This window comes from Aethalodelphis obliquidens, unplaced genomic scaffold (genome assembly GCF_003676395.1).
Source record: "Aethalodelphis obliquidens isolate GAN/ISIS:26980383/991018 unplaced genomic scaffold, ASM367639v1 scaffold59, whole genome shotgun sequence".
NCBI lineage: Eukaryota > Metazoa > Chordata > Mammalia > Artiodactyla > Delphinidae > Aethalodelphis > Aethalodelphis obliquidens.
In genome coordinates, this window is record NW_020838003.1 from 9898523 (window position 1) to 9923271 (window position 24749).

At 40.2% G+C, this 24749-nt stretch overlaps 1 pseudogene; it reads right to left on the reverse strand.

Moving 5' to 3' along the window:
- Nucleotides 1-11724: 11724 nt before the first annotated feature.
- On the reverse strand, nt 11725-20713 carry LOC113609903 (28S ribosomal protein S17, mitochondrial pseudogene; annotated as a pseudogene).
- Between the last annotated feature and the right edge of the window lie 4036 nt (nt 20714-24749).

Sequence of the window (24749 nt, forward strand, 5' to 3'; positions counted from 1 at the left end):
TGAGCCTGCGCGTCCGGAGCCTGTGCTCCGCAACGGGAGAGGCCACAACAGCGAGAGGCCCCCGTACCGCAAAAAGAAATAACATAGAAGGATCCCATGTACATTTCACCCATTTTCCTACGATGGCAACATTTTACAAAACTACAATTTAAATCAGAACCAGGAAATTGACATGAATACAATCCACATATCTTCACACTTCCTCAGTTTTACTCTGTGTACGTCAGCACTCCCCAACTTTTTTGGCACCAGGGACTGGTTTCGTGGAAGACAATTTTTCCACGGATCGGGGTGGGGGGATGGTTTTGGAATGATTGAAGCGCATTAAATTTATTGTGCACTTTATTTCTATTGTTATTACATTGTAATATATAGTGAAATAATTACACATCTCACCATAATGCAGTTTCCAGTGGGAGCCCTGACCTTGTTTTCCTGCAACTAGATGGTCCCATCTGGGGATGATGGGAGACAGTGACACCTGAAGTGTGTTGCTTATGTCCACCCTACTCCGTAATCTCGTTTTGGTTGCTCTCACTACAGAAAACCCTGCTTCACAAGGATTGGATGCTGGAAATGGAAGCAGGCTTTTCAGTGCTTTTGTGGCAATCTCTGGATATTCCTCCATGACTTTAAACCAGAACATATGGAGATTTGAAGTTGTCTCAAACATACTTTTAAGGCCACTGTCATTTGCGATCTCAAACAGTGGATCCTCTTCTAGCACGGACAAAGTCGATTCACCTGGCTTATTCACAAATGGGTCCTGGGTCCATTCCTTCCCAGTTTGGGGGTCTTTTGTGGTTGGGGAGTAATGCTCAAACTGTTTTGAAAGCTGAGATAGGGGATCATTCACCAGCTGGGAGAAAGAAGGCCCTGGCTCAGTCTCTTTCAAAATCTCTGCCAATGTTTGAAACATGTCAAAATTCCCAGTGTTCACTCATCGCTCCCATAATTCCAGTTTGGCTTTGAATGCAGCCACTTTATCTGCAGATTTGAACATAGTTGTTGTTCTCCCCTGAAGTGACAGACTGAGTTCGTTGAAAGCTTGAATATGTCACACAAGTAAGCAAGTTTTGCAACCCATTCTGTGTCACTGAAATTTGCTGCCAGTGGTGACTGTTTTTTTGAAAGAAATCTCTGGAGCTCACAACTCAAAAACTCTGGCCAGTGGTCTACCTCTAGAAAGCCATCTCACTCTGTGTGTGAGAGAAGACGTGTGTGCTCTGCCTCCATCTCCTCACAGAGCTGCGCTAACAGACGTGAGTTAAGGGCATGTACTTTAATGGGGTTGATCATTTTAATTACATCCTGCAAAACGTTGTTAAGTTCAGGTGACATTTTTCAGCTAGCCAGCATTTCTCTATGGATGACAAAGTGCGTAGACTCACATTCTGAAGCAACCTCTTTGACCCGAGTAGTGAAACCAGAAAGGCGTCCAGTCGTGGCAGCCGCCCTGTCCATGCATATAACCAACACAAAATTAACAGTTCAGTTTTCCTGATACGTAATCATTCAAAGACTTGAATAGTTCTGCAGCTGTGGTGTTGGTTCACAACAAAAGTGCACATAACATATCCTCATGCACATCCTCTTGAAAAATATATCGAAAAAAACCAAGCGTTGTTGCCTTATTGTCAACACTGGTACTCGTCAACCTGGATTGTGTACCATGGTGACTCAGTAATCTTCTCTAACAATTGTGCCTCAATATCCTCTGCTATTTCATCAATTCATCCAGTTATGGAGCTAGCCGAAAGAGGAACGCGTGCCACCTTTTGAACTGCAGCCTCTCCTAAAGGTTCATGACAAGTGTCCTTAGCAGCAGGCAGGATTAACTCTTCACCAATAGTAAAGGGCTTCTTAGCTTTAACAATGCAGTTAGCCACCAAGAATGATGCTCTCAGTGCAGACACATTTCATGAAGTGGTGGCCTTCAATAATTGCTTCTGTCCTTCGTGTTCACAGCTTTTTCTTTTGAAAAACTCCAAAGACTTGTCTTTTAATGCAGGGTGATTGGTCTCCATGTGGTGAAGCAGTTTTGAAGGTTTCATGGCTTCGTTGGATGGCCAGTCACCACATATTATACAAAGCAGGCTTGGAGAGTGTGAATCACCTGTTGCAATGAACCCGTAATTTAAGTAAGACTCTTGGTATTTTCTCTTAAATGCAGCTTTCTTTCTTTCTTTAGATTTTATTTATTTATTTATTTTTGGCTGCATTGGGTCCTTTGTTGCTGCCCGTGGACTTTCTCTAGTTGCTGTTAGCAGGGTTTACTCTTCGTTGTGGTGTGCAGGCTTCTCATTGCGGTGGCTTCTCTTGCAGAGCGCGGGCTCTAGGCACACAGGCTTCAGTAGTTGTGGCTCATGGGCTCTAGAGGGCAGGCTCAGTAGTTGTGGTGCTCGGGCTTAGTTGCTCCATGGCATGTGGGATCTTCCCAGACCAGAGCTCAAACCTGTGTCCCCTGCGTTGGCAGGCGGATTCTTAACCACTGCGCCACCAGGGAAGCCCCCCAAATGCAGCTTTCTTTTTGTTGGCAGTCTTAGTGTCTTCTGCTGTCTCATCATTGGGTCTTTCCCCCTTTTCAAAGAGGCTCTCCAACGATGTTTGTTTTTTATTCATTTTGGCTAGGGTGAGCTTGTGGGCTTACCAAAACTGTGACTGAGACAAGTGCACAGTTGGGGAAAGACGTGCAGACAGAACTGTAAATAAAATAATGGGCGGGCCACGCGCAGACTAAAATAAGTGTTGGATTCTGATTTAAAGCCTGCCACCAGATGCAGCTGTACAATTGAAGTACATCAACTCACTTGTCACTATAAAGCCTGCCACCAGATGCAGCTTAATTGTCACTTGCCACTCACTGATAGGGTTTTGATATGAGTCTGCAAGCAACTAATTTATTATGGTCTCTGTGCAGTCAAACCTCTCTGTTAATGATAATCTGTATTTGCAGCCGCTCCCCAGTGCTAGCATCACCCCTCAGCTTCACCTCAGATCATCAGGCATTAGATTCTTATAAGGAGTGTGCAACCTAGATCCCTTGCATGCTGGGTTCACAGTAGGATTCACACTCCTATGAGAATCTAATGCCACCGCTGATCTGGCAGGAGGCAGAGCTCAGGCGGTAATGCGAGCAATGGGGAGCAGCTCTAAATACAGATGAAGCTTCACCCAGTCACTCGCTGCTCACCTCCTGCTGTGCGGTCTGGTTTCTAACGGGCCATGGACAGGTACTGGTGGTGTACCCACCACCATGGTAAAGAGTTCCAGCACCTTGTGCTAATCCCTGACCCCCAAATCACTATGCTGTTCTCCATTTCTAAATTTTATCATTTCAAAAGATTACATAAAGGAATAACACTGTCTGTAACCTTTTGGTGTTGGTTATTTTTCACTCAGTATAATTCTCTGGAGTTCCATCCCCAGGTTGTGGCGTGTATCAGTAGCTTATTCCTTTTTATTTTTGCATGGTATCCCATGATATGAATGGACGACAGTTTGTTTAAACCATTCAGCTGTTGAAGTACATTTGAGCAGTTTCCAGTTTGGGGCTATTACAAGTAAAGTTGCTATGAACATCCATGTACAGGTTTTTGTACAAACATAAATGTTCATTTCTTTAGAATAAATGCCCAAAAGTGTAATTGCTGGGTCGAACAGTACTTACATGTTTTGTTTTATAAAAAACTGCCAAAAGGTTTTCAGGGTGGCTGTACCATTTTATATTCTCACCAACACTGTCTGATGATGTACTTTTTCTGCATCCTCACCAGTATTTGATATTATCACTATTTTTTATTTCAGCCATGCTGATAGGTGTGTAGTGAATCCCATTGTGTTTTTAACTTGCATTTCCTGAGGATTAGTGATGTCATACAACTTTTCATGTGATTATTTGCCATCTGCATATTTCACCTGTTTCGGTGAAATGTCTATGCATGTTTACAGGGAAAATGCTCCTTGTGTTTTTCCTCTGCTCTACTACTACTACACTCACATTTAAACACTCCACTTCACAACAGTTCTGACACCAAGCCTAATGGAACAAAACTCTGTTTCCTCTTTTACTTACATTCACAACACTTCTGTGACCAGAGGTGTGTGAGTTTTTCCTCAACACCAAGCAATCCTCAGATCCTCCTGACACCAGATAGGTGTCCTACAATTTAACTCAATTCTGACACTGTCTACCTGGAGTTAGCTTCAAATCCACAGGTTAAGGGTTCAGACCCACAGGACTGCCCCCGCCTCCTCCACTTCAGATGCCAACTACAAGTCCAGGTCTTTACCTGTTCTTCTGACCAAACGGCTGTAAATCAGAGTTTCCCACAACTCCCTCTTCAGGTTCCATTAATTTGCTGGGGTGGCTCACAGAACTCAGGATAACAGTTTACTTACTGGATCACCAGTTTATTATAAAAGGATACAGCTCAGGAAAACCAGATAGAAGAGATGTGTAGGACAATGTATGAGGGAAGGGGCACAGAGCTTCCGTGCCCTCTCTGAATGTATCGCTCTCCCAGTGTCTCTATGTTTTCACCAACCCAGAAGCTCCCCAAACCTTTTCCTTTTGTGTTTTTATGGAGGCCTTCTCTTGTAGGCATGATGGATTAAATTATCAATCATTTATGATAAATTCAACCTCCAGCCCCTCTCCCCTCCTTGGAGATCAGGTGGTGGGCAAAAGTTCCAACCCTCTAATCACATGGTTGTTTCCCCTGACAACCAGCTCCCATCACGTGGTTATCTAGGGGCTTTCCAAAAAAATCACCTTATTCACACAGGTGGGTAAAACGGAGTTTTTATGAATAACAAAAGATACACATTTCACCTTTATTTTTCTAAAGCTATTTCAGAAACTGAGGACAAAATAGTAATTATTATAACAAAAGATGCCCCTATTACTCTAATCACTTAGTATATTTTAAGGGTTTTGGGAATCATGTGTTAGAAAGAGACAAATATGTATTTAGTATTATAAACCACAATATCATGATGTCTTTTATGACATATTCTAATTAAAATTTTTTTTTTTTTTTTTGGCCATGCCACGTGGCTTGCAGGACCTCAGGTCTGCAACCAGGGCTTGAACTTGGGCCACGGTAGTGAAAGTGCAAAGTCCTAACCACTGGACCACCAGGGAACTCCCTAGTTCTTTATTTTTTATGACTGAACTGTGGTCTTTATAGTCTTTATATATTCTAAGTACTAGTCCTTTATCTTTTGTGTGGCTTGCAAATATTTTTGGATCCACTGGATCCTTCATACATGCTGTATGCTGTGTATGAAGATCAAAGACAGAAATCTATGAAAAATTCTCTCTGTAATCACAGATTTGGAGTGTCCCAAACCAACCCACCTCTCTCTCTCTCTCTCTCTCTCCCTCTCTCTCCCTCACACACACACATCACACTTTAACCGTCTCTCTTTTTGTATTTTTTATTATTTACATTAATATGGCTTTTCATAAAGTTTTCTAAATATAGACCCAAGTTTACCATTGTAAACTTGACACTTTATTCTGTTATGTCCTGCTTTTCTTGTCTGTCAATAGAAGAGTTGAAATAGCTGGCAAAATTTTTTTAAATATGTCTATTTCTGATTAAATTTATTTAAGTTTAGTATTGTTTGCTATTTTTCAAACAGTATCAGTAAAAGCATTGGGTTGTTTTTTTTTTTTTTTTGGCCCAGGAATTTCCTTGTTAGGTATCTACCTTGTGTACTGAAATACAATTCAGAATTAGTGTTAGACTCCGCAGGTTAAAAGCACAAGCCCTAACAAGACTGCCTGCACTTCAGACACCAGATGCAAGTTCAAAGGTCCTCAGGCCACTCATTCTTCTGACTTACTGGATACAAACTCAGAAGTGCTCGGGGTCCAGAGCACGTGGGCTCTGTAGTTTCGGGCACACGGGCTCTTTTGTTGAGGTGTGCGAGCTCAATAGTTGTGGTGCGCAGGCTTAGTTGTCCTGTGGCATGTGGCATCTTAGTTCCCCGACCAGGGATTGAACCTGTGTACCCGCATTGGAAGGTGGATTATTTACCACTGGGCCACCAAGGAAGTCCCAACAAAATGATTTTTTTCTGGTCAATTCACCTTTAAGATTTCTCAGGAGAGCGGGGAAGAGGGAGGAGACAGAAGGAAAAAAAAGTGAAAGGGAACCAGCTTTAGACAAATATAAAACTATCATTGGAGAAAGCCTAATAATCTTTCTGCTGCAAGGAGAGGAAAAATATTTAGATTTACAAAAACCCATTTCAAAACACATGCACACACACACACACACACACACACACACACACACACGAGTCCTTTTTTTTTTTTTTTTTTTTTTGCGGTATGCGGGCCTCTCACTGTTGTGGCCTCTCCCGTTGCGGCGGAGCACAGGCTCCGGACGCGCAGGCTCAGCGGCCATGACTCACAGGCCCAGCCGCTCCACGGCATGTGGGATCTTCGCGGACTGGGGCACGAATCCGTGTCCCCTGCATCGGCAGGCGGACTCACAACCATTGCGCCACCAGGGAAGCCCACGAGTCCTTTTAACTGGTTTAAATAGTAACTCAGACTCTTGACAATTTTATCAAGTCACAGAATAAAACAGCCAATATTTATTAATCCCCTCAGAATGGAAATTAAGGATGTTTGAGGAGGGAGGGAGTTTTTCTTTAAACTAAATGATCTTTCACACAAATAAGATAGACAATCCCCTCAAGAGATTTTTGAGGGTTTTAAAATATTTATTTATTTATTGGGCTGGGCCAGGTCTTAGTTGCTGCAGGCGGGATCCAGTTCCCTGACCAGGGATCGAACCTGGGTCTCCTGCATTGGGAGCACAGAGACTTAACTACTGTGCCACCAGGGAAGTCCCAAGAGAGGGTTGTTTTTTCTTTTTCTTTTTCATTCTAAGGTGTCTCTAGAATGAACAATCTTGTTTATGTCAAAGTTCTTCAGAGTAGCCAGTACAATTCCAAACCATCTACTATGAAGCTATGTCAGGAAGTAGTGCAAGTTTATTAGTAGGCAACCCATGAGAAGTTGGCTGATAGTTGGTCAAAAATGAAAATAGCACTTAGAAGAGTTTTAGGCCCTAACCTTAAGGATTAGGTGCCCTGCCTACTTACTCAAGAAACCAGCAAGACTCTGAAGGCCAAAGAGATAACAAAAGTCCAGATTCAGCACAAAAGCCACACAATCAAGAACAGAGAGGCCTCAGCAGGGGAAACTCAAGGGGTCTCAGATGTGCATATTGTTACTGAGTCGAGGTCCTGGTTCGTGGCAGCAAAGAGCTTAGCCATACCTCGATGGCAATTATTTTAGCTCAATCAGCCAAAGACCATAAGGGACAAACCTGTATTCAAACACACATGTTGAAACAAGAGGGACTGCACACTGGAGAAACTATGGGGTGTCTCACTAAACAAAGGAAAAGATAAGAGTTACAGGATTGGAGGGAATGCTGACATGTAGGTGAGATTTAAATGAAATTCAAATGTTTTAATAGGATCAAAACAAAGAAGTGTTGAATGTAAAGGTGGCAACATCAGATCCGGCCTGCCAAATTGAACAGGCTCTTGTTTCCTTGGAAACTACAAAGTTGTTTTCTTTGTTTTTTTTTAATTTTTTGGCTATGTTGGGTCTTTGTTGCTGCGCGTGGGGTTTCTCTAGTTGCGGCGAGCGGGGGCTACTCTTTATTGCGGTGTGCGGGCTTCTCATTGAGGTGACTTCTCTCGTGGAGCACAGGCTCTAGGCATGCGGGCTTCAGTAGTTGTGGTGCTCGGGCTTAGTTGCTCCAAGGCATGTGGGATCTTCCCAGACCAGGGATCGAAACTCTGTCCCCTGCACTGGCAAGCAGATTCTTTTTTTTTTTTTTTGATATCATTTTTATTTGTATTGAGTTTTTTCCCCATTTCAATAACTGGCAAGCGGATTCTTAACCACTGCACCACCAGGGACTCATTCAGTCATTCATTTATTCATTTTTCAAATATCTATTGAGGCATAAATACGTACTTGGCACAATTTAAACTCTGGTGAACAAAAATATCAATAGAACATGGCTCCTACATTTGAGGGGCTCATGGTCCAGTGAGAGAGGCAGACACCTTAAGAATATTTATATTAATGTAATCCTTATGTGGAGGATGCTATTGGAACACAGAGAACCAAGTCCCTACCCCTGCCTGGAGAGGCCTGGGAAGACTCCGCAGAGAAGCTGATGTGTGAGCTCTGTCTGGAGGAAAGACTGGTGGACCCCAGGGAGATAAGGGAGGGAGCAGTTTTCCAGGCAGAAGAGACAGCATGTACAATGAGAGGGCTCCCTGTGTTCAAGGAATTGCAAACAGTTTGTGTTGACAGGTAGAGAGTGGGGATGACACTTGGAAAGGCTGGCTGGGTCAAGACAACCAGGAGGGGTCGTGATTTTGCTGAACACTACTTCCAAAAGTTAGTCTCCGGCTTTCTTCCTGGTGACCAAACTCCACCTTCTATCTCTACCTTGGTTTGTTTGTTTATTAACCCCGTTCCCACATTTGCCTCTTGAGAACTCTAATGTGGCCAAATCACTCCTCACTTCAGACACCAGCTCCTTCTTTCCTAAACCTCTGCCAGCTGTCTCCAGGCATTTCTCCTGACTGAAGCTAAACCAGCTTTCCCAGATGCAGAATCTTAGATTTTTAGGAACTGAAGAAGTTTTTAAGATTATCAGACCGGTGGTCTTGTTAATCTTTTTTTTTTTTTTTGTATTAACAGACATGATGGATGATTTTCTCCTGCAAAACATACTTCCAAGGGTGTACTTGTGCTGAAACCCTGTTCCTCTCTTTCCAATTCAATTAACGTTAATGGAATGCTAGTAATTGAAACTGACATTGGGACTTCCCCGGTGGCACAGTGCGTGAAAATCTGCCTGCTAATGAAGGGGACACGGGTTCGAGCCTTGGTCTGGGAAGATCCCACATGTCGCGGAGCAACTAAGCTCGTGCGCCACAACTACTGAGCCTGCGCTCTAGAGCCCAAGAGCCACAACTACTGAAGCCCGCTTGCCTAGAGCCCGTGCACCGAAACAAAAAGAAGCCACTGCAATGAGGAGCCCGCGCACCGCAACGAAGAGTAGCCCCCGCTCGCCGCAACTAGAGAAAGCCCGTGTGCAGCAACGAAGACTCAACGTATCCAAAGATAAATAAATAAATTTATTTAAAAACAAAAAAGAGAGTGACATAATTTTTTTTTTTTTTGTTTTTTTTTTTTTTGCGGTACACGGGCCTCTCCCGTTGCGGAGCACAGGCTCCGGACGTGCAGGCTCAGCGGCCATGGCTCACGGGCCCAGCCACTCCGCGGCATGTGGGATCTTCCCAGACCGCGGCACGAACCCATGTCCCCTACATCGGCAGGTGGACTCGCAACCACCGCGCCACCAGGGAAGCCCGAGAAAGTGACATTATTATAGGACTAACATTGACGCTGCAAACATTGGTCCTGCTTAAACCACATGTAACAAGTTCCCTGTGACTGATTTTGGATATCTGATCTCAACCAAAGCTTGACTTCTCTTATAACACACCTGAACCTCAGCTTGAATATTCCTGATGATGTAAATCTCATCTCTCATGAGCAATCATTCAATCGTGGACAGCTCCAAATATCAGACAATTCTTTCTTAAACAGAGTAGAATTTCCCTTTCCATGATTTTATTTGTCCCAGTCCCACTCTTTGGTCACATAGGATAATATAATCATGCCTCCATATAACACTCCTTTAAATATCTAAAGATGATTACCCTAGTTCCAATAACAGTTTTCTTTTTCTACTTTAAATATTCCATAGGCATGGTTTCCATTCTTGGGGGACTAAATGGATCATTTCAATTATTGGGGTAGACAAAGCTTAAACTGGATTAGATATTTAATAATTCTCTCCCACTAAATAAGAGGAAGGTCAGAATAGTTTTAGGTTGAAAAAACACTTGTGTTGTACCCTACAAGGTTATTTTATTGGTGGGTAATTGGCCAAACTTAACTGTAAATCAGTGGGGTAAAAAATGCATTATGGTACAGCCTTATGATAATTTATTATGTAGCCATGAATAAAATCTTGTTTTGGAAAAACAAAATCACAGAATCCCAGAATGTCAAGATGGACTAGAATGCTGTATTTCCACTGAATAAAAGGTCTAGTGTGAGAGGAAAACAAAAACCAGAAAAACTTCTGTTTTTTTCCCTGTACATCTGAATTGTGGTAGGAAATAAATTTTTGAACTTATTCCACAAAATTGTCATCAGGAAATAAAGACAAAAGAAAAAAATTAACAAATAAAAATAATATTTTCTAACCCATTCATCCCTTCCCCCCAACACACACATCTAATATGAAATTGAGTACTTTTTATACTGCTGTTCTGAGATTAGTAAATTTTTATCATGTTTTTATCAATAAAATATTCTAATAGAATGATACTCTGATGAATTATCCTTTTTTTTCTATAGCTAAATATAAAGTAAATTTAAATCTTTGCTTAATTCTATATGGAGAGCAGTAAAGCCATTTTCAATGTTTTTCATTTTATTTTTATTTCTCTGAAATCAATTAATTTGATCAGAATCAATTCTTTGTTTTGAAGATTTGGTCACATTTTGCCCATATCTAATTTTACCATTGAAGATTTTGCCACTATAATTTCTTTTCTTTTTTCTTTTGGCTGCGCTGCACGTGGGATCTTAGTTCCCCGACCAGGGATTGAACCCAGGCCCTTGGCAATGAAAGCGTGGAGTCCTAACCACTGGACCACCAGAAAATTCCCTATAATTTCTTTTTATGACCATAATTGCTACCAAATCAAATTTTTCCATTTCTAATTTTGCATATCTAAATTTTGTCAAAAAGATTTCATTCTTTGATTTTTAGTTAATAAATGTTTTTCTTTTATCAACTGAAAGTTTTGTTTTGTACTTCATTATTTGTTTTCCTTTTTTTGAATTTTTAAGTTTATTTTCTATGTGTCAACATTCTTATTAATACAGATTTCAACCTGATAAAGTCTGAACGAAGCATATAAAATATTTCCGTTTAGAATTGGTTAAATCAGAGAAATTTTTTTTTTTTTTTACGGTGTGCGGGCCTCTCACTGCCGTGGCCTCTCCCGTTGCGGAGTACAGGCTCCGGACGCGCAGGCCCGGTGGCCATGGCGCACGGGCCAAGCCGCTCCGCGGCATGTGGGATCCTCCCGGACCGGGGCACAAACCCATGTCCCCTGCATCGGCAGGCGGACTCTCAACCACTGCGCCACCAGGGAAGCCCAGAGAAAAATTTTAATTAATTTTGAATATATACCCTCAAAACTAAATATTCACTTAATGTGGCCTTATCTGTTTATGATATCAAAAGGTAAGTTTTATTCTCCCAAAATAAATGTTCTAAGATAAATTCAAGATTCCTTTGAATAAAAAAAAATACACCTTCTAAAACAGTGAGCTTATAAAATAATGCAGTGGATTGCTAGGCATACTTAGTGTAACAGGAAAGTATGCTCACCGAGAAAGAAATTTGAAAAATGACTATAAGCCTTTATGGAAAATTGTAACAAGGTCTTTACTTCATTTACTTTTAGCTATGTCATAAATACTAGAAGATAAATTGGACAGTTTGTGACGGAAGTTAAAACATTTTTTCCATAAAACGAATTTAGGAATCTTTCCTGTTGGCTCTATCTTCCAATCCACCTTCACTATTTTAAAGAGATAGCGAGTTCTTCCCGATTTTTGGTTCAAGTGAGTGGTTTCCGAATTGACTGGAATCTCAAGGTAGGGAGTTCCTGCTCAGGGTTTCCCGGTCACCAGATCTGTGACTTGTCCAACTTTGAAAATGATCGCAGCCAGTTCATGATTCACGTGCTGTGTCCGTGGGACAGGTAAAGCTGTGAGAAGCACAGTATTCCCGGCTGTGCACTGCTGAAGAGCATCGTAAGGTAGGTTTTTCACTTATTAAAATGCTTTAACAAGTAGGGATCCAGAACAAGCCTGGTTACTCTCACTTTAGCAGGTATTTGAATTGCTGTCGCAATCACCTTCCCCACGACCCATCTGGCATGGATGGATGAATGAGCTATTGACGTTATGTGGCTTTGGTCACCTGGAGGTCTCCCATGCCGCGGCGCTTCGGCCCTGGAATCCACCCCCTGTGGCAGCAGAGCGGGGTCAGCAGTCACCTCAGGGCTCCACTGTCTGTAAGCTTTCTTAAGTCAATATTTAAAGTTTTCCATGCTATAAAAAGAGATGCGATTTTTAAAAAATAAAAAGTGTATCACTAATTTTATCATGTGCAGGCTTTTTGTCTTTTGTTTTTTCCCCTCTGGCCGTGCAGTGAAAGGGCAGAGTCCTAACCATTGGACCACCAGAGAATTCCCTATCATGTTCAGTTTTAGGTGAAATCAATTTTATTTGATGTCATTCTTATCAGTAAAATTCATTTTGAATTTGGTAAAAGACTGATAATTTATGTTCTTTCTTAGAAAATGCATGAGAAAATTATGAGGATAACTTTTTTTTTTTTTTGCGGTACTCGGGCCTCTCACTGCCGCGGCCTCTCCCGCTGCGGAGCACAGGCTCCGGACGCCCAGGCTCAGCGGCCACGGCGCACAGGCCCAGCCGCCCCGCGGCACGCGGGATCCCCCAGAACCGGGGCACGAACCCACGTCCCCTGCATCGGCAGGCGGACTCCCAACCACCGCGCCACCAGGGAAGCCCCTATGAGGATAACTTTTGATCATTCAGGATTCTCCCCATTGTACTAGATGGTCTAACATTTGGCGAATCTAATATTTCCGCATACTTAGGTCAGTTTCTATGCGATGTAATAACTGTCTGCCCTATGGCTAATGCAAAGAATAAATAGTGGTATATGAGAATATTCTGAATGGCCAAAATGACAGTCAAAATATCCTTCTTCAGTAAAAAACTGATAAGGTAAATAATCATATTTCTTTTGCATTTTGGGAAATAACTAGTTCAGTCATATTAAAATGTAAAGAAAACAAACTAAAAGAACTTAAGCTACCATTACATCTCTCTTAAACTAGAAAAAAAAAAGTAAACACCAATGTTGTCAAATGAAACAAAAATATTGACTAGTACAATGATGTTGTAAATAGCCCTGTAGATTATTCAGTCTTTTTGGAGAGCAATATAACAATAGGGGGCTTCCCTGGTGGCGCAGTGGTTAAGAATCCGCCTGCCAATGCAGGGGACATGGGTTCGAGCCCTGGTTCTGGAATGATCCCACATGCTGCGGAGCAACTAAGCCCCGTGCACCAGAACTACTGAGCCTGCGCTCTGAAGCCCGCGAGCCACAACTACTGAAGTCCTCACGCCTAGAGCCTGAGCTCCGCAACAAGAGAAGCCATGGCAATGAAGAGCAGCCCCCGCTCGCCGCAACTAAAGAAAACCCGCACCCAGCAACGAAGACCCAACGCAGCCAAAAATAAAAATAAATTAAATAAATAAAATTTTAAAATATGATAATAGGTATAAAATTATACTACTTTGAGAAATGTATAAGAATTACTCCAATCCAAAGGAATAAAGAATATTTACAAAGATATTTATGCTCTCCTTCATAACAAAAAAAATCTGAAAACCACAAATCCTAATCATGATTTTTCTTTCAACCATGTTTTAAAATTGGAGTATAATTAATATACAATGTTGTGTTAGTTTCAGGTGTACAGCTAAATGATTCAGATATGTATATACTTTTTCAGATTCTTTTCCATTATAGGTTATTACAAGATATTGAATATAGTTCCCTGTGCTATACAGTAGGTCTTTGTTGTTTATCTGTTTTATGTAGAGTGCGTATATGTTAATCCCAAACTCCTAATTTATGCGCCCCGCCCAACTATCCTCTTTGGTAACCATAAGTTTGTTTTCTATGTCTGTGAGTCTATTTCTGTTTTGTGAATTTATAAAAATTAATTTTTTCATAGCCAACATTCATTTACACGTTCCCACATCTACAGTTTTTTTTTTTTTTTTTATTCCTTTTTGTATCTCAGGCCTTTTCCCTCTAGGATCTATATTTACTATTGGCTTTAGAATCTCCTTTAGTGAAAGCTTCCTCATGATGAAGTGTTTTATTTTTTAATTAATTAATTAATAATTAATTTTTGGCTGCATTGTGTCTTCCTTTCTGTGCCCGGGCTTTATCTAGTTGTGGCGAGTGGGGGCTACTCTGTTGTGGTGTGCGGGCTTCTCACTGCGGTGGCTTCGCTTGCTGCGGAGCACGGGCTCTAGGCGTGCAGGCTTCAGTAGTTGTGGCACTTGGGCTCAGTAGTTGTGGCTCACGGGCTCTAGAGTGAAGGCTCAGTAGTTGTGGTGCATGGGCTTAGTTGCTCTGCGGAATGTGAGATTTTCCCAGGCCAGGGCTCGAACCTGTGTCCCCTGCATTGGCAGACAGATTCTTAACCACTGCACCACCACGGAAGATCCGAAGATGAAATGTTAATATTTTCTTCTTTCAGAAAATATTTTTATTTCACCTCCAATCTTGAAAAATTTTTGGCTGATAGAGAATTCTCAGTTCTGGTTATTTTCTTTTAGCATTTTTAAATATACCATTCCACTATTGGCTGGCTTCCATTGTTTCTTTTTTTAAAAATTTTATTTGTTTTATTTATTTATTTTTGGCTGCGTTGGGTCTTCGTTGCTACATGTGGTCTTCCTCTAGTTGCCGCGAGCGGGGGCTCCTCTTTGTTGCGGTGCGCAGGCTTCTCATTGCAGTGGCTTCTCTTGTTGCGGAGCATGGGCTCTAGGCACGTGGACTCAGTAGCTGTGGCTCTCGGGCTCTAGAGCGCAGGCTCAGTAGTTGTGGCACACGGGCTTAGTTGCTCCGCGGCATGTAGGATCTTCCCCGACCAGGGCTCGAACCCGTGTCCTGGCAGATTCTTAACTACTGCACCGCCGGGGAAGCCCACTTCCATTGTTTCTATTCAGAAGTCAGCAATAAGCTTTACTACACTTTTGGAAATAATGCTTCTCTCCCCAGCTTCCTGTTATCTTACTCTCTTATTAGTTATTTTTCATACTTTTATGTGGAAATTTACAACATACACTAAATTATAAATAATCATATTATGAACTCATGTACCCACTACCCAATTAAAAAATTATCAGTGTCATTCCAAACTTGTTTTATTCTACCTCTTTCTTTTTATGCTGTAAATACCATACCATATACCATATCATTTTAGCATAAATATTTTTGTATGTATCTCTAACAGGTAAGAACTTTCTTTAAAAGATAACTAAATACCATTGTGATGTCCATGTTTAAATTTCCCTTAATGTGTTTAAAAACTGTCTTGTCAGAGTTGATAGTTCAAATCTGTTTTCAATAAAGGTGTATACTTTGTATTGGATTAATGTACCTTTTTTTAGTCACAACTTTTTTTTTTTTAGTCACAAATTTAAAGAGATATAATTCACATAACATAAAATTTATTTTTTAAATGTACAATTTAGTGGTTTGTAGTAAGTTTACAGAGCTGTGTATTCATCACCACTTTAGAATTTTTTCTTCAAAAAAGGAATCCCATACACATCAGCAGTCATTTCTTACTGTGTCTTCTTCTAGCCCCTGGGCAAGTATTAATCTATTTTCTGTCTTTATGGATTTACATATTTTGGACATTTCATATAACTGGGCATATGTCATATAACTGGGCATATAATATCATATAGCATTTTCATATATAATATTTGTATAACATGTGACCTTTTGTGTCTAGCTACTTTCACTTGGCATGTTTTCAAATATCATCCATGTTGTATTATGTGTCAGTACTTTATTATTTTTGTGACTAAATAATATTCTATTGCACAGATATATACCATTTTGTTTATCCATTCATCAGTTGTTGAACATTTGGATTGTTTCCATTTTTCAGCTATTATAAATAATGTTGCTATGAACATTTGTGTACAAGTTTTTGTGTGGACATGTTTTCATTTTTCTTGGTATTTACCTAAGAGTAAAATTGCTGGGTCATAAGGTAACTCTATGTTTAACTTTTTGAAGAAATGTCACATTGTTTTCTAAAGTGGCGCCACAATTTTACATTCCAACCAGCAAAGTATGAGGATTGATTTCTCCACATTCTCACCAAAGCTTGTTATTGTCTGTCTTTTTGATTTGGCCATACTAGTATGTTCAAAGCAGTATTTCATTGCATTTTTGATATTTGCATTTCCCTAATGACAACTGATATTCAGCATCTTTTCATGTACTTTTATTTTTTTTTGGCCACTTTGGGTGACTTGTGGGATCTTAGTTCCCTGACCAGGGATTGAACCCAGGTCCTTGGCAATGGTCGCGTGGAGTCCTAACCACTGGACCACCAGGGAATTCCCTCATGTACCTTTTGACCATTTGTATATCTTTTTTTGAGAAATGTCTATTTGGATTCTTTGCCCATTTTATAATTTGTCTTTTTTTGTCTTTTTGTCTTTTTTTTTCTTAGTTGTGTTTCTTTTATATTCTAGTTACAAGTCGTTCATCAGATATGTGTTTTCCAATATTTTCTCCCATTCTGTGGATTGTCTTCACTTACTTGATGGTGTACTTCGAAGCACAAATGTTTTTAATTTTGATGAAATCCAATTTATCGGTTTTTTTTTTTTTGCACTTGTGCTTTTGGAAAACATTGCCTAATCCAAGATGACAAAGATTTACTCCAATGCTTCTACATTTTCTTCTAAGAATTTTAGTTTTAGCTATTACATTTAGATCTTTCACCATTTGCATTTGCATACAATTTTTGTATATGTTATAAAGTAGGTGTCCAACTTCATTTTTTTGCATGTAGATATCAAATTGTCCCAATACCGTTTGTTGAAAATTCTACTCTTTCCCCATTGCATTGTGTTGGCAACCTTATCAAAACTCAATTGATCATAAATTTAATCATTTATTTCTGGACACTCAACCCTATTCCATGGATCTATGTCTATCTTTATGCCAATACAACACTGCCCTGATTACTGCAGCTTGTAGGAAATTTTGAAATCAGGAAGTGTGAATCCTCCAACTTTCTTCTTTTTTCCCCAAGATAGTTGGGCTATTCTGGGTCCCTTAAATTTCCATAAAAATTTTAAGCTCAGCTTGCCAATATATGCAAAATATCCAGCTGAAATTTTGATAGTGATTACATTAAATTTCTAGATCAGTTTGGAGACTACTGCCATTTTAATGATATTAAGCCAAATCCATGTACGTGGGCTATATTTCCATTTATTTAAGTCTTCTTTCATTACTTTTATCAATGTCTTATAGTTAGCTATTTATCAATCTTACATTTCTTTTGTTAAATTTATTCCTAAGCATTTCATTCTGTTTTGATGCTATTGCAAAAAGAATGTGGTCTTAATTTCAGTTTTGGATTGTTCATTGCTAGTGAATAGAAATAAAACTGATTTTTGTACATTGATCTTGTATCCTGCCACCCTGCTGAACTAATTTATTCTAATATTTTTGTGGATTTTCCATATACAAGGTCATGTCATCTGCAAATATAGTTTTATTGATACTTCTTCCTTTTCAACCTGGATAAATTTTACTTCTCTTTCTTGCCTAGCTGGCCTGGCTAAAATCTTCAGTACAAGATTGAATAGGAGTAACAAGAGCTGACATCCTCGTCTAGTACTTCATCTCAGGTGGAAAGCATTCAGTCTTTTACCATTAAGTATGATATTAGCTATGGGGTGTTTTAGACAGTCTATCAGGTTGAGGAGGTTCCCCTCTAAATTAGCCTGCTTAGGCTGCCATAACAAAATACTATAGACTGGTGGTTTAAACATTAGGCATTTAGGGACTTCCCTGATGGTCCAGTGGGTAAGACTGTGTGCCTCTGATGTAGGGGGCCCGGGTTAGATCCCTGGTCAGGGAACTAGATCCTGCATGCATTCTGCAACTAAGAGTCCACATGCCATAACTAAGAAGTCTGCATGCCACAACTAAAAGATCTTGTATGCTGCAACGAAGTTCTTGTGTGCCCCAACTAAGATGTGGTGCAGCCAAAATAAATAAATAAATATTAAAAAAATAAACAATAGGCATTTATTTTCTCATATTTCTGGAGGCTAGAAACCTAAGATCAAGGTGCCAGCAGGATTGGGTTCTGGTGAGGCCTCTTTTCCTGGCTTGCAGGTGACCTCCTTCTTGCTGTGTCCTGACTTGGCCATTTCTGTGTTTGTGTGTGTGTGTGTGTGTGTGTGTGTGTGTGTGTATGTACATTTAGAGGGAGGGAGAGATTGATCTCTGGTGTCTCTTCCTTTTCTTATAAAGACATTAGATTAGGGTACTACCCTATGACTTCATTTAACATTAGTTATCTCCTTAAAGGTCCTATTTCCAAATACAGTCACATTGGGTGTTAGGGCTTGCACATGAAAATTTTTTGGGGGGGGGGAGGGGACACAATTTAGTCCGTAACACCTGCTATTCCTAGTTTGTTTAATTTTTTTTTTTAATCATGGAAGTGTATTGGATTTTGTCAAGTGCTTTTTCTGGTGCATTGAGGTTATTATCTAGTTTTTGTTCTTTTGTATATTAATATGGTGCGTTACATTGGGGTTGATTTTTAGCTGTTAAACCAACCTTACATTCCTGGGATAAATCTCACTTAGTCATAATGTATAATCCTTTTTACATGTTACTGGGTTCTGTTTCCTAGGGTTTTGATTTTTTTTTTTTCTTTTCTTTTTGAAAGAATGTGTGTGGGGAATTCCCTGGCATTCCAGTGGTTAGGACTCCATGCTCTCACTGCTGAGGGCCCAGATTCAATCCCTGGTCAGGAAACTAAGACCCCACAAGCTGTGTGGTGTGGCCAAAACATGAACAAACAAACAAAACAAACAAGAACCCCCATAAAATAAAGAATGTGTGTGTATATATTTATAAGAATTATTGGTCTGTAGTTTTCTTGTTATATCTTTGTCAGGTTTTGATATCAGGATAATATTGGCCTCATAGAATGAGTTAGAACGTATTCCCTTCTCTTTTGTTTTCTGAAAGATTTTGTGAAGGATTAGTGTTAATTCTTTAAATGTTTGGTAAAATTCACCAGTGAAGCCTATAGTTCTAGGGTTTCCTTCATGGAAAGTTGTTTTTTGTTTGTTTGCTTGTTTTTTTGTTTTTTTTTTTTTTGCGGTACGCGGGCCTCTCACTGCCGTGGCCTCTCCCGCTGCGGAGCACAGGCTCCGGACACGCAGGCTCAGCGGCCATGGCGCATGGGGCCCAGCCGCTCCACGGCACGTGGGATCCTCCCGGACCAGGGCACGAACCCGCATCCCCTGCATCGACAGGCGGACTCTCAACCACTGTGCCACCAGAGAAACACTGTTTTTTAAAATTATTAATTCAATGGCTTTACTTGTTCAGTTTTTCTATTTCTTCTTGAGGTAGTTTCAGTAGTTTTTGTCTTTCTAGGAATTTACCTATTTCAACTAGGTTATCTAATTTGTTCATTGTATTCCCTCATTGGGAAGTTGCAATGTCACAAAGCTTACTGTTCTGAGATTCAGTCATTAAAAAAAAGAAGCTCCTTGGACTGTTGCAAAACTTTATTTCCAATGTTAAGAAAAAGTTGATTTTGACAATTTTTTGCCATTGTTCTCATTCCTTTTATGGAGCAGTGAAATTTTGGATGTCCTCACTCTGCTATTCTGGCACTTATTCTGATTAATTCATCTATTATATATCCATTCCTCACTCTCTTGAGGTTTTTTTTTTGTGCTAAAAATGAATTTAATAAAGACTATTTTAGTACCTTAGCCTCTCCAGGAGAGTTGGAAAGCCACACTTGGGAACTCTCATCCAGGAACCATTTCCAAAATCACACCACAAAGCTGGCTCCATAAAGCCACCGTGTTTCTACTGCTGCTGCTCCTGCTATCCACAGATCCTGCTGCTTTCAACACTGACATCATCAATGCTAGATACTGGATGCTGCCGCTAGAACATCACTGCTCCTTTGGAAAAGTAGCTACCACCATGGCTGCCACCTGCCCTAGCATTGATTCCACTAAATCAATTTGATTCACTAGCGTTTGTCTCAAAGTCTAATGTAGGAGAATTCTGACTGATAGAGCTGTGGTCATATATCTGTGCTCTGGCTGTAAGAAAGGCTGGGTAAGTTGATTTTTTAAATATTATGTTGGGTGGTACTCTTTGCTTCTTACCAAGACTCGTATGATGGGAATTCCCCAAACATGGGATGGTAGTCTCCATTTTCCATAAAATACTTGCTATGTCATAATTAAAGAAAGAATAGTGATTTGCACTTTAAATGCTTGCTTACCATAATACATGTTGCTTACCATAAGTCTTTTAATCTTAAACCACCTCCACTCCCCACTAATTTCATGTCATCTATTTTTTGAAGAAGTGGGACATTCTAATAGTTGAATTTTCCACATTCTAGATTTGGATTGTTGCATCCTCATGGTAGTTTAACATATGCCTCTATTTCTTGTATTTCCTACTTACTTGTGGTTGGATATCTAGATTTAGCTCCTTTTAAAATTTTGTCTTTGTGGTTGAATATTTTGGTTTCACCATGATGTATCTTTGTAAAGATTTCTCTGTATTTTTCCTACTTGCAGTTTGTTGGTATACTGAATCTGTAGATTGTCTTCCATCGCTTCTGAAAAAATTTCAGCCATTATCTCTTCAAATATTGTCTCTTATTCTGCCTCTTCTTCTAAACCTCCAATTAAATATGTTATATCTACCCACTGTATCCTATATGTCACTGGTTCTCTATGGCAATTTTCATGTTTTTATCTTTTCATGCTACATTTTGGATAGTTTCTTCTCATTTTTTCCTTCAGTTCTGCAATTCTTAAGTTGTGTCCAATCTGTTGTTAGACCCACCTATCTTTTGTTTTTAATTTCATTTATTGTATTGTTTTATTTGTATAAGTTCTGTTTGATTCTTTTTTTTTTTTTTTTTTTCTGTACGCGGGCCTCTGACTGCTGTGGCCTCTCCCGTTGTGGAGTACAGGCTCCAGATGCGCAGGCCCAGCGGCCATGGCTCACGGGCCCAGCTGCTCCGCGGCATGTGGGATCTTCCCGGACCGGGGCACGAACCCGTGTCCCCTGCATTGGCAGGCGGACTCTCAAACACTGCGCCACCAGGGAAGCCCTGTTTGATTCTTTATCAGATCTGCTATGTTGCTTTTATAGTTTCCTCTTCCCTGGAGATATTTTCAAGCTTATATATTATTTCAACATAATAAGCATGGGGACTTCCCTGGTGGCACCGTGGTTAATAATCCACCTGCTAATGCAGGGGACACGGGTTCGATCCCTGGCCTGGGAAGATCCCACATGCTATGGAGTAACTAATCTGAGAGCTACAACTACTGAAGCCCTCATGCCTAAAGCCTGTGCTCCACAACAAGAGAAGCCACTGCAATGGGAAGCCTGCACACTGCAACGAAGAGTAGCCCCAGCTCGCAGCAACTAGAGACAGCCTGTGCGCCGCAACAAAGACCCAAGGCAGCCAAAAAAACCCCCCAAAACATAATAGGCATGGAGGCCTGATATCTCCTGGAACTGTTCATCGTGTGTGTTGATTCTCACTTGTGCTGGCTTTAATTTATTTATGTGCTGGTCATCATGTTTTAAAAAATATCTGTAGAAACAATCAGAAACCTAAGATGAAATAATGATTTTCATCTGATTCTTCCAGGCACTTGAGGCCCTTCACCTTTCTAGGACTATCTTAATCTAAATTCTGAGATTGAAGTTGCCTTAACCGCCCAGGTGAGGAATCTGGGTTATCTCTTGCCTTGAGAGTGTAGCCCTTTGGAAGACCTTAGTTTAATGGAGTAATGAGGTATGAGAGTCTCCGCCTGGGGTTGGACCTACGTTTTTGGCTTCTGTGCCCTTTGTCCAGTAAGGCCATTAAACCCAGCTAGGTTTGCTTCTCCAGGTTTTGACCTTCTCTTAGATTTTAGCCAGGTAAATTTCTCATTATCTTTTAAACTCTTTCAGTTCTTTTAAGAAGATTTAAAATAATATTTCATCCTGCTTAATTTTCTTCAGAAGGATTGGTTTGAATTATTTAGTCCATAGTTGCTGAATGCAGAGGCAAGTAAATATTTTTTGAAAAATTATACAGGAATACCTCATTTTATTGCACTTCACTTTACTGTGCTTCCAAGATGTTACTTTTCTCACAAATTGAAAGTCTGTGGCAACCCTGCATTGAGCAAGTCTATTGGCACCATTTTTCCAATAGCATTTGCTCACTTAATGTCTCTGCAACACATTTTGGTAATTCTCAAAATATATCAAACTTTTAAGTTATTATTATATTTGTTATGGTGATCTGTAACCAATGATCTTTGATTTACTACTGTAATTGTTTTGGGGCACCGTGAACCATGCCCATTTAAGAAGGCAAACTTAATCAATAAATGTGTGTGTTCTGGCTGCTCCCCTGTCTCTCTCCCTCTCCTCAGGCCTTTCTACTCCTTGAGACACAACAATATTGAAATTAGGCTCATTAATAACTCTACAATTGTCTCTCAGTTTTCAGGTGAAAGAGTCACATATGTCTCACTTTAAATCAAAAGCTAAAAATGATTAAGCTTAGTGACGAAGGCATGTCCAAAGCTGAGATAGGCTGAAAGCTGGGCCTCTTTCACCAGATAGTTAGCCAAGTTGTGAATGCAACAGAAAAGTTCTTGAAGGAAATTAAAAGTGCTCCTCCAGTGAACATACGAATGATAAAGTGAAACAGCCGTATTGCTGATATGGAGAAAGTTTTAGTCGTCTCGATAGAAGATCAAACCAGCCACAACATTCTCTCAAGCCAAAGCCTAATCCAGAGCAAGGCCCTAACTTCCTTCAATTCTGTGAAGGCTGAGGGAGGTGAGGAAGCCACAGCAGAAAAGTTTGAAGCTAGCAGAGGCTGGTTCTTGAGGTTTAAGAAAAGAAGCCCTCTCCAAAACATAAAAGTGCAAGGTGAAGCAGCAAGTGCTGATGTAGAAGCTGCAGCAAGTTATCCAGAAGATCTAGCTAAGGTAATTAATGGAGGTGGCTACAGTAAACAACAGATTTTCAGTGTGGATGAAACAGCCTTCTATTGGAAGATGCCATCTAGGCTTTCATAACTAGAGAGAAGTTAATGCCTGGGTTCAAAGCTACAAAGGACAGGCTGACTCTCTTGTTAGGGGCTAATGCAGCTGGTGACTTGAAGTTGAAGCCAATGCTCATTTACCATTCCAAAAATTCTAGGGCCCTTAAAAATTATGCTAAATCTACTCCACTTGTGCTCTATAAGTGGCACAAAGCCTGGATGACAGCACATCTGTTTACAACATGGTTTGCTGAATATTTTAAGCCCACTTTGAGAACTACTCCTCAGAAAAAAAGATTCCTTTCAAAATATTACTGCTCATTGAAAATGTGCCTGGCCACCCAAGAGCTCTGATGGAGATATATACAATGAGTTTTATTTTATTTTCATGCCTGCTAACACAATGCCCATTCTGCAGCCCATGGATCAAGGAATAATTTTGACTGTCAAGTCTTATCAAAGAAGTACATTTCGTAAGGCTATAGCTGCCATACATTGTGATTCCTTTGATGGATCTGGGCAAAGTCAATTGAAAACATTCTGGAAAGGATCCACCATTATAGATGCCATTAGGAACGTTTGTGATTTGTGAGGAGAGGTCAAAATATCAAATACCAGTTTGGAAGAAGTTGGTTCCAACTCTCATGGATGACTTTGAGGGGTTCAAGACTTCAGTTGGGAGACGTGGTGGAAATGGCAAGAGATTTAGAATTAGAAGTGAAGTCTGTTATTTGTTTCTATGTGTCTGAATTGCTGCAATCTCATGATAAAACTTTAACGGATGAGGAATTGCTTCTTATGGATGAGCAAAGCGGTTTCTTGAGATGGAACCTACTCCGGTTGAAGATTCTGTGAAGATTGCCAAAATGACAACAAAGAATTTATTTTTAAAATTTTATTATTTTATTACTATTTTTTATTGGAGTATAGTTGTTTTACAATGTTGTGTTAGTTTCTGCTGTACAACGAAGTGAATCAGCTATATGTATACATACATCCCCTCCTTCTTGGACCTCCCTCCCACCCCCACCCCCATCCCATCCATCTAAGTCATCATAGAGCACTGAGCTGAGCTCCCTGTGCTATACAGCAGGTTCCCACTAGCTAGCTATTTTAACATGGCAGTGTATAAATGTTAATCCTAATCTCCCAGTTAGTTCCACCCTTCCCTTCCCCCACTGTATCCACATGTCTTTTCTCTAGGTCTGTGTCTCTATTCCTGCCCTGCAAATAGGTTCATCTGTACCATTTTTCTAGATTCCACATATATGCATTAATATACGGTATTTGTTTTTCTCTTTCTGACTTACTTCACTCTGTATGACAGACTCTAGGTCCATCCACATCTCTACAAATGACCCAATTTTGTTCCTTTTTATGGCTGAGCAATATTCCATTGAATATATGTACCACATCTTCTTTATCCATTCATCTGTAGATGGACATTTAGGTTGTTTCCATGTCCTGGCTATTGTAAATAGTGCTGCAGTGAACACTGGGGTACATGTGTCTTTTTGAATTATGGTTTTCTCAGGGTATATACCCAGTAGTGGGACTGCTGGGTCATATGGTAGTTCTATTTTTAGTTTTTGAAGGAACCTCCATACTGT